Genomic DNA, 18,309 nt, shown 5'->3' on the forward strand with positions numbered 1-18,309 from the left:
CGAAAATCGACCAATCACCAGCTTTTCTCACCTGCCAACAACATCAACTCATTGGACCAATCATGTGTATGGCACGCATTTTTTTTATCTGTCTGCAATCTGATTGGTGGACATAGTGTACCTTGAGCAGGCGCTATTTTTAAACTTGACTGAGGTTACTGAAGTGAGCCCATTGCTGCATCATTTATAATTCGCAAATCGCGTAAATTCAGGGTAGGCTCTGAGGTTTTCAAGTTTTCATTTGTGCATCCCCTTTGACGCATAAGATATTGAGTATGCACACCCAGAATCATCCTTGGAAAATTTCGAAAATATCCGAGGGGGAAATCTTTAGGAATGTTGTCGCATTGCTGCATCATCCATAATTCGCGAATCGCGTAAATTCAGGGCAGGCTCTGAGGTTTTCAAAATTTCATGTGTTCATGCCCTTTGACACATAAGATATTGAGTATGCCCACCCAGAATTATCCTCGGAAAATTTCGATAAAATCCATGGGGGAAACCTCAAACAATGTTGCCGCATCCATCGTCAATACGAGACAAGTCGCGTAAATTCGGAGCAGGCTCTGTCGTTTCATCAATTTCATTTGTTTATCCGATTTGACGGATTATATTTATGGAGGATGGACATCGAAGACCATCCTCTGAAAATTTCGAGAAAATCCAAAGGGGAAATTTCATGCAATGTTACTGAATTGCTCAATTATCCATAATTCGCGAGTCGCGTATATTCAGGGCAGGCTCTGAGGTTTTCAAAATTTCATGTGTTCATCCCTTTGACACATAAGATATTGAGTATGCGCACCCAGAATCATCCTTGGAAAATTTCGAGAATATCCAAGGGGGAAATCTCTGGAAACGTTGTTGCATTGCTGCATCATCCATAATTCGCGAGTCGCCTAAATTCGGAGCAGGACTGTCGTTTCATTGATTTCATTTGTTCATCCAATTTGAAAGATTTTATATTGAGTATGAACACCTAGAATCATCATCAGAAAATTTCGAGAAAAACAAAGGGGGTTATCACGAGCAATGTTGCTGTTTCCATTATGATGCATGATAATTCTTGAATTGGCCGCCAATAATTTTTATTATCTTTATTTAAGCTAAATTTTTCTTGATACATGAATGAAAATATTGAATTAAGCATACATATAGTTCGTAATAAGCAGATTGTGATGAGAATTCTTGATTCAAGAGAAAATACTTCTTAGCGGCAAATTTAAGATTTTTTTTTCTTTCAGTGATTATTTACTGGGACGTAGCCCCTTAGTGATTCAAAATCTACAAAACTGCATCTCTCTTGTGTAAAGAGGTTAAGATTTTAGTAATCTATTTTAAATCCTGCAAATTGTTCATGGTTTAAATTTAATGAGTTTCTCACTCATGGTCACTCTTATTTTTCAACCAATATTAGTCGTTGTTGAAAATTGAATGTCTCTTTTTGCAACGTTGATAATTTCTTGTCACATTGCCTGTATTACTTACGATAAGCTAAGGAACAATATTTCTTGACATTTTTGCTGGTTATCCTGCGTCATGTGCAGAATATTTGGTAAAATTATGAATAATTCACTGATTTTCATTGTAAGGAAAAAATTTAAATGAAAATGAAACATCATCAGCTCTTCTTGAAACATTCCAAATGAGGAAAGTGTTTTGAGACTTTCGCCATAAAGCCATCTCAAGACAATCAGATTCAGAAAATAGGGAGAAATAAAAAATTTGTGTCCTTCAGGGACAAAATGCGACTATTATTAGTCAATAAATGACTGGGAGAAATTTAAAACACACATGAAAAAATATTTCACTCACTAATATTAGTCATAAGAAAAAATGGTGTATGAAAAAAGAGATGTTGATAAATAGACATAAGGTAGTAGAAAAAAGAAAATTTATTTAAGTTCTTGAAAAAAAAAACAAAAAATCAGTAATTTCCTGTTGACCTGCTAACATAATGATATTTCAAGGGGATACAAGTACAAAATAAGGGTTGAACATGCTAAAGAAAGGCTCAGGAGAACTTTGCCATATTTGCACTGTTAGTCTAAGAACGAGCTTGTTTACATGAGCGCATGAAATTTATTCAAGTTTCCGAAAATAGGAATAAAAATCAGCATTACTTTGTTGACTCACTAACATAATGATATTTCAAGGGGATACAAGTACAAAAGATGGGTTGAACGTGCTAAAGAAAGGCTCAGGTGAAAGCCGTATGCAAAAACGACATTTTTCGCCCCCCCACTAAAACTTATTCAAACTTCGTCTATCAGTTACTAATACTGGAGCGCTTCTTTCCTCAAATTTTCAGACCCCCTAAAAATTTTTGGGGGGGCGCTAGGGGGGGTGGAAGTCAAAACCTGTGAACCTCGATATCTTTCGAACGAAACAAGATATTGAGGCCCAATAATAATTCACGTTTTTAAAATTACAGCTCTGTACAGGACCACTGAGCGGCCAGTTGGCACTCAGTGGGCCTCTAAAATAGCGCTACGGAGCTGTAATTTTAGAAACGTGAATTTTTTGGAAGTATCTGTAATTTCTGAACTCAGCGACCCTCAAGAGTCCCTAATAATGCATTTTGCTCAGTTTAAACATTCAATCTGATTAAATAACAGTCAAATCCGACCTTTTTGCGCGCGAAAATCGGTCGGCACGCGTTGAGCGGAAACTTCAATCGATCATAACTCCGGAACCGTTCAGTTCCCCAGCTTACATGACCACTCGTTGGATGCAGAAAAAGACAAGCAATTTAAAAAACTGGTTTTGGTTCAAATACAAAATTGTGCTCTTTCAGTTTAGTGTGTTTAAAAGAAATTGTTTTTCCTCAAAAACTGAAAAAAGCACATAAGTTAAAAATGTAATTTTGGGATATTGACCTTTAGAATCTTAAAGTATGCAATTTTAGACGATTTTTCGTCCAAACCGGGCCTCAATATCTTGTTTCGTTCGAAACATATAGAGGTTCACAGGTTTTGACTTCCACCCCCCTTAGCGCCCCACCCAAAATTTTTTGGGGTTCTGAAAATTTGGGGAAAGAAGCGCTCCAGTATTAGTAACTGATAGACGAAGTTTGAATAAGTTTTAGTGGGGGGGGGGGGGGGGGCGAAAAATGTCGTTTTTGCATCCGGCTCTTTGCCATATTTGCACTGTTAGTCTAAGAACGAGCTTGTTTACATGAGCGCATGAAATTTATTCAAGTTTTCGAAAATAGGAACAAAAATCAGTGTTACACTAGCAACTCACTGACGCATTCAAACACTAATAACTGAATATTAAAATTAGCAAGTAAACAAAATGACCATTAAATTTAAAAAAAAATATGTTGTTTAAAAAGGGCAGTAAGAGAGAAGTAAAACAATTTTGCGCAGCGTCAATTCCATCTAAAAGTAATCATTGAGGAACGAAAATAGTTGGCATTTTCTTTCAAGACATGTGTTCTAGGCTGCCTGCTTCAAACATCTGAAAACATGAGAAAAGAAATAATCATCAACTGTCAAATAAGTGGTATAGCAGAGCAAGTTCCGGTTATTAAATTAATAGTCATTCGATCAGACAGGGTTGCCACAAAAATTGGAAAATGTAATTCCCTGACATTTCCCTGTTACATTTTGGTGAAATTCCCTGACAGTTAAATATATGGCAAATGGCTAAGAGGAAATAATTGAAAATATTGTTTGGGCAAAATTTGAAGTTCGAGACCTCAAACCCATTTTAGAGAGCAAATAAAGAAGATTCAACTTCCCTGACATTTCCCGGTTTTCCCTGACTTTATAAAATTCCCGGACTGTGGCAACCCTGCCCCTTATGAGGTGTTGCCAAGTTATGTAACCCAAAATTCTAAGTTTCATAATTCATCTTTTCTGGCATTTATCATTTCGTAATTGAGTCATGTCGTGCGAAAGTCTGTAATGTATATTTTTCCAGCTTTTAGTTTTCTTGTGCTTATAATAATTTTCAAGATTTGACACCGCCATCAAAGTGTAAAACGAGTAATAACGCTACATTCATCATTAAATTCAACTCTCGAATGTATTATCAACTCAAAAAAACTCAAGACTGGAAGAATGGACATGAGCGGCCTCTGCATGAAACGATTGAAATATGTATAACTCATGATAAGCCAAGGATTAAAACCATCACTGGTCAAGAGGACCACACACCTTGAGATCGAAAAAAGTAATTCTATTATTACCAACCGCTGCCTCACCAAAAGTTTTTTTTCTCTCTTTCTACAAAGAACATACGTGTCTCTTATGCCATTCACTGTCATCTGCCTATTTCTAGTTGGATGAAGTTTTCTGTATTCACAAGTCCACTGGACAATAAACTGCTTTACCAGTACGCTCTTTGAAGAAACTCAATAATCTTCCATTACTTTTATTCCTCCGTCAGCTTTGGCTTCAAAACATCACCTTGGTGGAATGCAAATAGTCTAGGACTTTATTAACGTTTTGAAAACTTGACTTAATTGTATCAGGAAAAGGCTTTATACCCTTTATTAATGGGAGATCTTCGTATTTAATTTGCCATTGTCCCTTCGAAAGCTCCTCTTATCTCAATTGCAAGGATATGAAGGTGGAATGAATATGCATGAAATCTCTCTTCAAAGTTTTCTGGAGGATAGTACCATCATCATTAAATTTACACCAGTTTCGTACCTAACTCTCATTGGCAACTGTTTTGTCACCACAAGCTTCACATTTCCAATGGACAAGTTCTCACTTCTGAGAATTTGAATCTGTAGCATCCGTTTCATTACGCCGTATTATTTCGAAACATATCTCAGTTGACAAATACGAAAAGTGTCCTCAGAGTTAGAAAATTTAACACGACAAAAATAAACAGCCAGGTCATTGCACTATTGAAAAACTTTTTGGGCAGATTTTCTCAGGGAACTTTTTAAATCTTGTCCTCATAGACCTTACTTGAGAAGATGGGTAAAAACAAAATGTGTAAAAAAGCTGATTATCTTGAATAACTAACCTGAAGGAGGAGTAAAATCTTAAGGAAACTCACTTCCAAGAATGATTTACTACGTATACAATTTTTCAGTGTACTGGCAAAAAATTGAAAACTCACTTAGTTGTCAGGCTCGTCACAGGAAGAGCCGCCATCCCGTTTAATCTACTGCATCAGTGAATGAAAAAAAAAGTCCAAGGTAACAACGCAGGAAGAGCCGCCATCCCGTTTAATCTACTGCATCTGTGATTGAAAAAAAAACGTCCAAGGTAACAAATCAGGAAATTTCGTACAGTTCAGAACATAAGAGTGATTTTGAAATCACGAATTTGAAAAACAGTAAACTTCAATCAATGATGATATTTCATTGTAAACACAACTATATCGTATCATCATGCTTTTCTAGTCAATGTTACAGGCTTGTGATAACATAACGAGCACCTAAGGAGTAGAGTTTGTTTCAATTTGAACCTCAGCATTGAGTTATCGACAGTAAAAGATTCTATACCGAAAATTTTATTTTGGAGAAAATCCCTAATTGAAGATTGAACACCATGTACTTCCTCCATTAGTTAAACTGCCCCTAAACTTTAATTCCTTTGTGACTTGCTGAACCTTTGAAAAGGGGTGTGGAAAATAGCAGATGGCTGCCCTGTGCAGGTTTCTAACATATTTTTTTTCTTTGTTTTTTTTTTTATTTATTTTTTGTTTTGTTTGAAAACATGCACAAGTTCTTTTATTGGCAAGAGACTTTCTGCTGCTGAGATGATATGTTCCTTATTATTTAAGTTTTTTTTTTCAACATGAATGGTAATTGAGAGGGGTGGGTTTGTCACTAAAAACATGTCGCCTTTCTCATTTTAAACAGAAAAATTAGAGTACTGAAGTCTTTGTCCATTAGTTACCAACGCATGGATGATGCAGGGGTAGAGATGACAACTATACAGTGGATCAGGGTTATATGTTCCCCGATAAACATGAAAACTTTGCAAAATTCGCATTCCATTCTCTCTCTATGATCTTTAGTTCATTTCTATTGTACAGAAACATGTATAAGCTACATTCATTTTATTGGATACGCCATCTTACAAGGATTCAGAAATCTTGTACTCCTGAAAATGGGCTTAATGGCACTAATGCCTGTTTACCAAAAATATCCTTAATAAATTTGTTGTCACTTCTGATATCCAAGTCTCCTCTTTGCTCTTTAATTACCGGCAAAAATGTAATTCTCGCCTGAATTCATTCAAGCAACCATGAGACACTACAGCCTGATTGTTAAAGCTTTATCAGGCTTTGTCGCCAGGCTAACAAATGATAATCCTTTATCTGATCGATTTTGTAAGTCTTTTTGTGCTAACATGAGCATCAATAATCAGGCTACTGGTCGACAGACACTTCAGATCGTCTAAAATTTGTCACTGATTCTAGGTGGGCTTTTCGCAATGATTTTGAAAAGGTGCATTTGACAATCACCTACTTCCAATTGGGGAAAAGAAAAGAAGACACATATGACACATCCGAGAATCACACAATTCAACATAAATTTAGATGGTAACAAAATGATAACTGATCCACTCAGGTTGATGCGATAATTGGCTCTTCTTTCCTTTCCCCTGTCCTGTATTATTTACTCAGTTCCCAAACAACTGAATTTCCTGATGTAAACTGCGATTTTTTTTTTGAGTACATGCAAAATTTGATTTTTCCAAGCATACCGTGAGGATCCGGAAAACCCAACGTAATTTTCGAGATCAGCCCTGAAAATACACCTAGAAAATTACATTCCTTCTTGTGATGACTTTTTTCTCTTTTTGATACAACCAATTTGAGCTTGGTTCATATAGAAGATACGCTATCAGAGACTTGCAATTGGTCTACTGTCCTCTGAAAATTCTGTGTTTCTGCAACCCATCAAACATCCACACAAACATTGGATCGAAACAATTACATCTTGAAATTAATTACTGTGCCCTTCTTTCCTTTATTCATCTGATAAAATAGTGATAAAATCTGTATTTTTATGGTTGCCAAGTTCCGATGTTGTAAATACTTTCACTTTCCAGTTCTCAATGTGTCTGCGGATGGCGGCTCCTCTATGGAACTGATTGTTATTTCTCCTGCAACACGAATTTTCAATAGTATAATTAAAAGAAGGAACCTTTACTAAAAGAATTACAGTAACCCCTAAAAACAGTAATCCTGTTTAACAACATAACCTCATTTGGTAGGGAGTGTACACTCATGCTAAAGGAATGCCGAAACACACTCAGCTCTTCCTGGTCTTCCTGGACCAACATTGAAAAAAACTTTGATTTTCCGCTACTTTGAACAACTTTTCTCAGATAAAATTTGATTGGATGAAAAACAAAAAGAGGGGCGAGATTCCCAAAATACTGATAAATTTTGATGACAAGTTCGAAAACTTAGATAACGGATTTGTTGGAAGTAAAAATTCTTCATCTGAATTGCCAAAACTAATTCTGGAACCAACGCCTGCTTAAAATTACAATTTTTCTTGCGATTTTTCCTTCCAAAAGACAATGGACAAGATCAATTGGACACAGTCCAATAACAATGACTTGGGAGACTGTGCAAACAATTGAACTTAATTATCAGCTGCAAATCTACTGCATCATTTATTTTTTTACCTCCTATACATATTTATTTTGAAGGTCAAATATAACCCTATTTTCAGTTTCCTTAAAGAACAGAGTGATTTCTTAATCCTCTGAAAGCACCTGAAGGAGACTAATATTTAACCCCCTCTGAAAATGCTCAAAGGTTCCTCGACAAAAATGCCACAAGATGGAGGAGCTTACACCCCAAAACGTCCTGCTTCATTGAACTCACATAAAGAAACTTCACGTCAATTTTACTCTTGAAGTAATGGTCTGGCAAAACTCCTTATAGTTTTATAATTAAAATGTTATCCTTGCAACTGCTAAATAGTGTTAATTCTCTAACAGAGGAATGTTGATCCTACAGTTCCTCTTACGAGAAAATAAATTAAAGACATTCTCTTTTCCCTTTTAGAAAACAGACGTGCATCATTCCCTAACGGCAACGATGAGGAGGGCACCTGAATTATCAAAGTTCTTTCCCTATTGCCAACTATGATTGCTTATCGTGAAAATGCCACCAATCAAAAAAGTAGACGTTGAACTGTCTTTCTTAAATACCCCTCAAACATGTATCATTGTCTGGTTCTCAGAAAATATCAAGAGAGGGAGAGAAAATGAGGTTTTAAGCCAAGTTATGGCAGCCTTTGTGCTATGGATAGTCCAGATGTATTGAGTCTTTCCTTACCTCCCCTCAAGTACGTCATAATCGTTGACAAATTGCCAGCCTCTTTAACTGAAATTTGTTTTTTGAACTGCTATGACTTGGACCTACAACATTCCAACATATGAAAATAGGAATATGAAGTGCACATCCTATTCCACTTGTAATTTTTTTTCAACTGTAACCATTGCAACTTTACTTATGTAAGAGGGTCGTTCCAAATAAAAGTATCTTTTTGCCGTAACTTCTTTACTACTGCAAGAAATAAAGGTCTGAAAAAAACTGTTCATTGGTCATGATGTCCCCTTTCTTGCAAGGTTTTATTTTTCCTTTAAAATTTGGTTCAGCAGAATGTCAAAAAAGTTGTTTTTGTGAACTCACCTCCGGACCACTTGGGTCCAAAATTTCACGCTACCAGTCCGTCCGAAATTTAAACAAGACATGAGATAAAACGTAACGTTGGACAAGCTTATTAATTCCCTCAGCATACGACTCCTTATAGATGAACGAGATTTCTGGGTAACTCCATGATCCGATACGAAAGCCCCCTAGCTTGTGAAGCAATTTCACAAAAAGTAGCTGAAATACAACTAATACCACGCTGATGTCCACATTGTGGTGCATCTTTGGTGATCTTATAAAAAAGGAACCTTTAGCTAAGAATTGTGGCTGTCTGATGTTACAAAATCGTGATTGCGCTTTGACACCGAGTAGTTGCTGCGCCGATGTACCAACATGGAATTTTAAACCCGTTTGGTGGTGAGGTGGGTTCACAAAAAAATAACTTTTCTGCCATTCTACTGAAAAAAATTTAAAATACTATAGCTCGTTAAAAAGCTGACATTATGACCAATAAGCGGTTTCTTACGGATTTTAATTTTATGCAGTAGTGTAGAAGTTTCAGCAAAAAGATACTTACTTTTAGTGTATTTTCCGAAGGAAATACACTATTGCATTCTCCCATGATGTCGGACCCAGACCTGAGACATTGTGAAGAGCACCGATCACGGGTCGTAGATCACGAAAATATATGCTATTCAAATTCATGTGTATATATATATATATTATATGTATGTATGTATGTATGTATGTATGTATGTATTTCCGCCTTTTGAAGATTTTTCGATTTTTGAGTGGTTATATCTTTCTTACGTTGAAAGATATTTTGACCAATTTTCTTGCATTTTGTAGAGACTCATTAGGACTACTATTCTGCAAAAAAAAATTGAAATTTGAGGCAATAGATTTTGAGGGGTGGGGCTCGAAAGTGGGGGGAGGTCAAATCTTGTCCACTCGATAACTCGAGCGAAAATGAATATTTTGAGCTGAAATTTTTACGGGTGGTAGTTCTCCCCTAGGACTGGTTTGGTATTGAATTTGAGCTAAATCGGCCAAGCCGTTTAAAAATGGCGAGCTTTGAAAGTTTTAGGCGAGGGGTGCGCGGCATGAGGGGAGCCGGCCGGAGCAGGGCCGCACAGTGGGTCGGGGGAGAAAGTTTTTGGACAAGCTGATCGTCGCACAGTGGGTCAGGGGAAGGAAGATTCTGGACAAATTGTTCGTCGCACAGTGGGTCAGGTTAAATGATCTGTTCTTGAACAAAATCTCACCATTTAACCGTCACAACCTTTCGCAGCGCGTTCGCTGGCAACGTACGCAACTACTATCTTGTGCTCAAGAAATTAATTCATTCCCTTACAGATTGATCCCCCCCCTTCGGAAAATACACTCTTCCCGCGGTGGACGCGCGGGTCGCTTAAGAAGACAGAACAACTGGAATGGACACTCAAACTAAAAAGCGCGCGCGAAGCGCGCGTCCTGGGAGGGCTTGGGGGGCGAAGCCCCCCCAAAAAACCGGCGCGGAGCGAAGCGGAGCGCCGGTTTTGGAAGTCTCTTCTATTTAAAATCTGCCCCTTCTTTAATTTTTTAAAAATTACCACTCCTAAACTTCTGGGAGAAGTATAGCGGTTTTGCATTTAAGTTTGTTCTACTATTTCACCTTATTAACCATGAGCCTTGGCCGACTCAGAGAACTGACCCTGATAGTTGCAGGAAAGAGGTGATGAACAAAGATGTTTTGTCAGAAGCCTCAAGTATCCAACTTTTTTCTTTCTAGCATTTACTTTGGATTCACATACCATTCATATTTACTTGGCATTAACATTGAAGGTTTCATTCACCGTTGTAACATTTTTCTTCATCAACTTGTTCCTGCAACAGTTCCACTATTCCGACCAAATCTAAACCAACCTTGTGATACGAAATGTGTTATCTACGGTGCAAATTTTAATTCCTAACCCTAGCTTCCCCCTCAGGAATGGGAAATATTAATACTGTGAGTAATTTCCACGATGTCTTACCCAGACATCATGGCTCCTGTGGAGGAATCGATGCAGGTGCTGGTTGCAGTGGAGGTTGTGGTAGAGGCTGCAGTGGAGGTTGCTGTGCAGGTTGTGGAGCAATTATTTCGGTGGGTGGTCCTACATGCCCACGGCCCCAGCTTGTCCTCCTCCCACGCATTGGAATGTCTGAAAGAGAGAATCCAATAGTTGATCAAAAGATGAAATTTCATAAATAATTTGAAACAATAAAAGCACTTTGGAGGACCAGAAATAACTTCCCAATACTGCCTATTTTTCCTACAGTGAACGACTAATACACTTCCATGTTCTTTACGAAGTTGGCGGCAACTGGAAAATTATCTACTTTAAATAACATAACCTTTCAACTAATTATTTACTTGCTTAGGACACTAATTACTATCAGATGATAGTTAATGGGGTCATTCCATATAGAACCTACCAGCCATGCAACCGCCCGACTCAGATTTTGATGATACATTTTTTTCTTGATCAGACCACCAAATAATGAGCTTCTGCAAAATATTAGGTCTCAAATCGAAAAACTCACTGAGATATGAATTTTTGAAGTTTTAAGAGTTTTCAAGAAAGTGACGTTTCGAACTTCCGAGAAAGAGAGGGTGATTTTTCCCTATAAAATTCACACCGGGCCCATTATTCGTCGGATTGAAGTGAAAATTTGACACAATGTCAATGAAAGTATGTATATTTGAGAAAAAAATGCATGAAATGTTCGACTTCACTCATTGATGTGCTGCGGTTGATTGTATTTGTTGTGATTTTGTCTGATTTTGGCGACAAAACCTTCCCCTCTTCAAATGCCCATAACTTTAGGGCTGCAGGTTATTTTTTGCTCCAATTTTTTTTAAAATGCTCCTAAGAGTATTAGAAAGACGCCTAAAGAACAATTCTGATGGTGTTTTGGAATTTCGTATCTTTTTTTTTCACTTTTGTCGAAAGAAGGCGTAAAAAACTGAAAAAAAAACCAAAATGATTCCGATAATCGTCCATTACCCTGAAAAGTCAACTCAAAAATCGCTCAATTTTTGCCTGAATGGTCCTTACTGTGTGTACAATATGTTTGAAAAATACAATCAAGGCGCAAAAAAGGCGCATCGCGTTCCCAGGCGACCCTCTGAGAGCGGTTGCGCCCTCGGTTGCCCTTGGCGGCTCGCTCAAGTGTGCGAGAGAGATATAAAATCGCCTGGCGACACGCTTGGGTGTGCGAGAGAGATATAAAATCGCCTGGCGGGACGCTTGGGTGTGCGAGGGAGACAAAAAACAGCCAGGCAGTTCACTCGAGTGTGCGAGAGAGATAGGAAATCGTCTGGCAGGACGCTTGGGTGTGCGAGAGAGACAGAAAACAGCCAGGCGGCTCGCGCATAAGTGCGGGAGAGAACGAAACACGCACGGTTGGACTTGCGTTGTTTTTACGGCAAAGGCGAATCGCGTTCCCCCGCGACCATCTGAGAGCGGTTGCGCCCTCGGTTGCCCTGATCAAGAGGACCCGGTGCGAGAGAGACAGAAAATCGCCCAGGTACCAAGCGTATAAGTGCGAGAGAAATAGAAAATCGCCTTGCACGACGCGATTGTGTGCGAGAGAACCAGAGAATTGTAGGGTGGCTCGGTAAAGTGTGCGAGAGAGACAGAAAATCGCCCAGGTAGGAAGCGTATAAGTGCGAGAGAGACAGCAAATAGCCAGGCGGGACTAGGGTGGTTTTTCCGTCAAAGCAGCATCGCGTTCCCCCGCGACCCTCCGAGAGTGGTTGCACCCTCGGTTGCCCCGTTTCCAGTGCGAGAGAGACAGAAAATCGCCCAGGTACCAAGCGTATAAGTGCGAGAGAGATAGAAAATCGCCTTGCACGACGCGATTGTGTGCGAGAGAGACAGAAAATAGCCAGGCGGCTCGCTAAAGTGTGCGAGAGAGACAGAAAATCGCCCAGGTAGGAAGCGTATAAGTGCGAGAGAGACAGCAAATAGCCAGGCGGGACTTGGGTGGTTTTTCCGTCAAAGCAGCATCGCGTTCCCCCGCGACCCTCCGAGAGTGGTTGCACCCTCGGTTGCCCCGTTTCCAGTGCGAGAGAGACAGAAAATCGCCCAGGTACCAAGCGTATAAGTGCGAGAGAGATAGAAAATCGCCTTGCACGACGCGATTGTGTGCGAGAGAGACAGAAAATAGCCAGGCGGCTCGCTAAAGTGCGAGAGAGATAGAAAATCGCCTTGCACGACGCGATTGTGTGCGAGAGAGACAGAAAATAGCCAGGCGGCTCGCTAAAGTGTGCGAGAGAGACAGAAAATCGCCCAGGTAGGAAGCGTATAAGTGCGAGAGAGACAGCAAATAGCCAGGCGGGACTTGGGTGGTTTTTCCGTCAAAGCAGCATCGCGTTCCCCCGCGACCCTCCGAGAGTGGTTGCACCCTCGGTTGCCCCGTTTCCAGTGCGAGAGAGACAGAAAATCGCCCAGGTACCAAGCGTATAAGTGCGAGAGAGATAGAAAATCGCCTTGCACGACGCGATTGTGTGCGAGAGAGACAGAAAATAGCCAGGCGGCTCGCTAAAGTGTGCGAGAGAGACAGAAAATCGCCCAGGTAGGAAGCGTATAAGTGCGAGAGAGACAGCAAATAGCCAGGCGGGACTTGGGTGGTTTTTCCGTCAAAGCAGCATCGCGTTCCCCCGCGACCCTCCGAGAGTGGTTGCACCCTCGGTTGCCCCGTTTCCAGTGCGAGAGAGACAGAAAATCGCCCAACTACCAAGCGTATAAGTGCGAGAGAGATAGAAAATCGCCTTGCACGACGCGATTGTGTGCGAGAGAGACAGAAAATAGCCAGGCGGCTCGCTAAAGTGTGCGAGAGAGACAGAAAATCGCCCAGGTAGGAAGCGTATAAGTGCGAGAGAGACAGCAAATAGCCAGGCGGGACTTGGGTGGTTTTTCCGTCAAAGCAGCATCGCGTTCCCCCGCGACCCTCCGAGAGTGGTTGCACCCTCGGTTGCCCCGTTTCCAGTGCGAGAGAGACAGAAAATCGCCCAGGTACCAAGCGTATAAGTGCGAGAGAGATAGAAAATCGCCTTGCACGACGCGATTGTGTGCGAGAGAGACAGAAAATAGCCAGGCGGCTCGCTAAAGTGTGCGAGAGAGACAGAAAATCGCCCAGGTAGGAAGCGTATAAGTGCGAGAGAGACAGCAAATAGCCAGGCGGGACTTGGGTGGTTTTTCCGTCAAAGCAGCATCGCGTTCCCCCGCGACCCTCCGAGAGTGGTTGCACCCTCGGTTGCCCCGTTTCCAGTGCGAGAGAGACAGAAAATCGCCCAGGTACCAAGCGTATAAGTGCGAGAGAGATAGAAAATCGCCTTGCACGACGCGATTGTGTGCGAGAGAGACAGAAAATAGCCAGGCGGCTCGCTAAAGTGTGCGAGAGAGACAGAAAATCGCCCAGGTAGGAAGCGTATAAGTGCGAGAGAGACAGCAAATAGCCAGGCGGGACTTGGGTGGTTTTTCCGTCAAAGCAGCATCGCGTTCCCCCGCGACCCTCCGAGAGTGGTTGCACCCTCGGTTGCCCCGTTTCCAGTGCGAGAGAGACAGAAAATCGCCCAGGTACCAAGCGTATAAGTGCGAGAGAGATAGAAAATCGCCTTGCACGACGCGATTGTGTGCGAGAGAGACAGAAAATAGCCAGGCGGCTCGCTAAAGTGTGCGAGAGAGACAGAAAATCGCCCAGGTAGGAAGCGTATAAGTGCGAGAGAGACAGCAAATAGCCAGGCGGGACTTGGGTGGTTTTTCCGTCAAAGCAGCATCGCGTTCCCCCGCGACCCTCCGAGAGTGGTTGCACCCTCGGTTGCCCCGTTTCCAGTGCGAGAGAGACAGAAAATCGCCCAGGTACCAAGCGTATAAGTGCGAGAGAGATAGAAAATCGCCTTGCACGACGCGATTGTGTGCGAGAGAGACAGAAAATAGCCAGGCGGCTCGCTAAAGTGTGCGAGAGAGACAGAAAATCGCCCAGGTAGGAAGCGTATAAGTGCGAGAGAGACAGCAAATAGCCAGGCGGGACTTGGGTGGTTTTTCCGTCAAAGCAGCATCGCGTTCCCCCGCGACCCTCCGAGAGTGGTTGCACCCTCGGTTGCCCCGTTTCCAGTGCGAGAGAGACAGAAAATCGCCCAACTACCAAGCGTATAAGTGCGAGAGAGATAGAAAATCGCCTTGCACGACGCGATTGTGTGCGAGAGAGACAGAAAATAGCCAGGCGGCTCGCTAAAGTGTGCGAGAGAGACAGAAAATCGCCCAGGTAGGAAGCGTATAAGTGCGAGAGAGACAGCAAATAGCCAGGCGGGACTTGGGTGGTTTTTCCGTCAAAGCAGCATCGCGTTCCCCCGCGACCCTCCGAGAGTGGTTGCACCCTCGGTTGCCCCGTTTCCAGTGCGAGAGAGACAGAAAATCGCCCAACTACCAAGCGTATAAGTGCGAGAGAGATAGAAAATCGCCTTGCACGACGCGATTGTGTGCGAGAGAGACAGAAAATAGCCAGGCGGCTCGCTAAAGTGTGCGAGAGAGACAGAAAATCGCCCAGGTAGGAAGCGTATAAGTGCGAGAGAGACAGCAAATAGCCAGGCGGGACTTGGGTGGTTTTTCCGTCAAAGCAGCATCGCGTTCCCCCGCGACCCTCCGAGAGTGGTTGCACCCTCGGTTGCCCCGTTTCCAGTGCGAGAGAGACAGAAAATCGCCCAGGTACCAAGCGTATAAGTGCGAGAGAGATAGAAAATCGCCTTGCACGACGCGATTGTGTGCGAGAGAGACAGAAAATAGCCAGGCGGCTCGCTAAAGTGTGCGAGAGAGACAGAAAATCGCCCAGGTAGGAAGCGTATAAGTGCGAGAGAGACAGCAAATAGCCAGGCGGGACTTGGGTGGTTTTTCCGTCAAAGCAGCATCGCGTTCCCCCGCGACCCTCCGAGAGTGGTTGCACCCTCGGTTGCCCCGTTTCCAGTGCGAGAGAGACAGAAAATCGCCCAGGTACCAAGCGTATAAGTGCGAGAGAGATAGAAAATCGCCTTGCACGACGCGATTGTGTGCGAGAGAGACAGAAAATAGCCAGGCGGCTCGCTAAAGTGTGCGAGAGAGACAGAAAATCGCCCAGGTAGGAAGCGTATAAGTGCGAGAGAGACAGCAAATAGCCAGGCGGGACTTGGGTGGTTTTTCCGTCAAAGCAGCATCGCGTTCCCCCGCGACCCTCCGAGAGTGGTTGCACCCTCGGTTGCCCCGTTTCCAGTGCGAGAGAGACAGAAAATCGCCCAGGTACCAAGCGTATAAGTGCGAGAGAGATAGAAAATCGCCTTGCACGACGCGATTGTGTGCGAGAGAGACAGAAAATAGCCAGGCGGCTCGCTAAAGTGTGCGAGAGAGACAGAAAATCGCCCAGGTAGGAAGCGTATAAGTGCGAGAGAGACAGCAAATAGCCAGGCGGGACTTGGGTGGTTTTTCCGTCAAAGCAGCATCGCGTTCCCCCGCGACCCTCCGAGAGTGGTTGCACCCTCGGTTGCCCCGTTTCCAGTGCGAGAGAGACAGAAAATCGCCCAACTACCAAGCGTATAAGTGCGAGAGAGATAGAAAATCGCCTTGCACGACGCGATTGTGTGCGAGAGAGACAGAAAATAGCCAGGCGGCTCGCTAAAGTGTGCGAGAGAGACAGAAAATCGCCCAGGTAGGAAGCGTATAAGTGCGAGAGAGACAGCAAATAGCCAGGCGGGACTTGGGTGGTTTTTCCGTCAAAGCAGCATCGCGTTCCCCCGCGACCCTCCGAGAGTGGTTGCACCCTCGGTTGCCCCGTTTCCAGTGCGAGAGAGACAGAAAATCGCCCAGGTACCAAGCGTATAAGTGCGAGAGAGATAGAAAATCGCCTTGCACGACGCGATTGTGTGCGAGAGAGACAGAAAATAGCCAGGCGGCTCGCTAAAGTGTGCGAGAGAGACAGAAAATCGCCCAGGTAGGAAGCGTATAAGTGCGAGAGAGACAGCAAATAGCCAGGCGGGACTTGGGTGGTTTTTCCGTCAAAGCAGCATCGCGTTCCCCCGCGACCCTCCGAGAGTGGTTGCACCCTCGGTTGCCCCGTTTCCAGTGCGAGAGAGACAGAAAATCGCCCAGGTACCAAGCGTATAAGTGCGAGAGAGATAGAAAATCGCCTTGCACGACGCGATTGTGTGCGAGAGAGACAGAAAATAGCCAGGCGGCTCGCTAAAGTGTGCGAGAGAGACAGAAAATCGCCCAGGTAGGAAGCGTATAAGTGCGAGAGAGACAGCAAATAGCCAGGCGGGACTTGGGTGGTTTTTCCGTCAAAGCAGCATCGCGTTCCCCCGCGACCCTCCGAGAGTGGTTGCACCCTCGGTTGCCCCGTTTCCAGTGCGAGAGAGACAGAAAATCGCCCAGGTACCAAGCGTATAAGTGCGAGAGAGATAGTTTGTGCGAGAGAGACAGAAAATAGCCAGGCGGCTCGCTAAAGTGTGCGAGAGAGACAGAAAATCGCCCAGGTAGGAAGCGTATAAGTGCGAGAGAGACAGCAAATAGCCAGGCGGGACTTGGGTGGTTTTTCCGTCAAAGCAGCATCGCGTTCCCCCGCGACCCTCCGAGAGTGGTTGCACCCTCGGTTGCCCCGTTTCCAGTGCGAGAGAGACAGAAAATCGCCCAACTACCAAGCGTATAAGTGCGAGAGAGATAGAAAATCGCCTTGCACGACGCGATTGTGTGCGAGAGAGACAGAAAATAGCCAGGCGGCTCGCTAAAGTGTGCGAGAGAGACAGAAAATCGCCCAGGTAGGAAGCGTATAAGTGCGAGAGAGACAGCAAATAGCCAGGCGGGACTTGGGTGGTTTTTCCGTCAAAGCAGCATCGCGTTCCCCCGCGACCCTCCGAGAGTGGTTGCACCCTCGGTTGCCCCGTTTCCAGTGCGAGAGAGACAGAAAATCGCCCAGGTACCAAGCGTATAAGTGCGAGAGAGATAGAAAATCGCCTGGCGGGACGCTTGGGTGTGGGAGAGAGACAGAAAAAAGCTAGGCGGCTCGCTCAAGTGTGCGACAGAGATAGAAAATCGCCTGGCGGGAGGCTTGGGTGTGCGAGAGAGACAATAAAAAACGAGGCGGCTCGCGCATAAGTGCGAGAGAGAAAGAATGTCGCACGGTTGGACTTGCGTTGTTTTTACGGCAAAGGCGCATCGCGTTCCCCCGCGACCCTCTGAGAGCGGTTGTCCTTGGCGGGACGCTTTAGTGTGCGAGAGAGAAAGAAAATCGCCTGGCGGGACGCTTGGGTGTGCGAAAGAGACACATAACAGCCAGGCGAACACACATCCAAGAGTCAGTAAATCGGATTTAAATGTGAATAGGGATGCCCACCAGTTAAGGGATACCTGCAGTTTTATTTCCTTCCTTTAAATACCGATCTTAAAGATAGGAGTGAAGGAAAAAACTACTACAACCAAGCATACACTATATTCACTTCTCAAGTTAGTATGCTTCCCATACAACAAGAGTCATTTGGTGAAAAATCTGGGCCCCCAATCAATTGCTTTTTTAATGCAATGGCCGGTTAATGAGATTTTCCTAGCGTTTTTTTCAGTCAAGCGAGCCTCTCTTGAGTAAAATTGTTGGGAGGAAGGTTAGGGAAACCGAACATACCATCACTTTTATTCCCCAGATGCATTTCACATGCAGTTAGAACCATTTAGTAAA

The 18,309-nt window shown here is 43.4% G+C and overlaps 1 long non-coding RNA gene across 1 annotated transcript; it reads left to right on the forward strand.

Annotated features, from left to right (window-relative positions):
- Positions 1-3,471: 3,471 nt before the first annotated feature.
- Positions 3,472-6,153, forward strand: LOC109034270 (uncharacterized). The gene is made up of 2 exons (XR_011900528.1): positions 3,472-4,341; positions 5,056-6,153. It is a non-coding gene; the product is annotated as an uncharacterized lncRNA (long non-coding RNA).
- The last annotated feature ends 12,156 nt before the right edge of the window (positions 6,154-18,309 follow it).

This window comes from Bemisia tabaci, chromosome 9, assembly GCF_918797505.1.
Source record: "Bemisia tabaci chromosome 9, PGI_BMITA_v3".
NCBI classification, from domain to species: Eukaryota; Metazoa; Arthropoda; class Insecta; order Hemiptera; family Aleyrodidae; genus Bemisia; species Bemisia tabaci.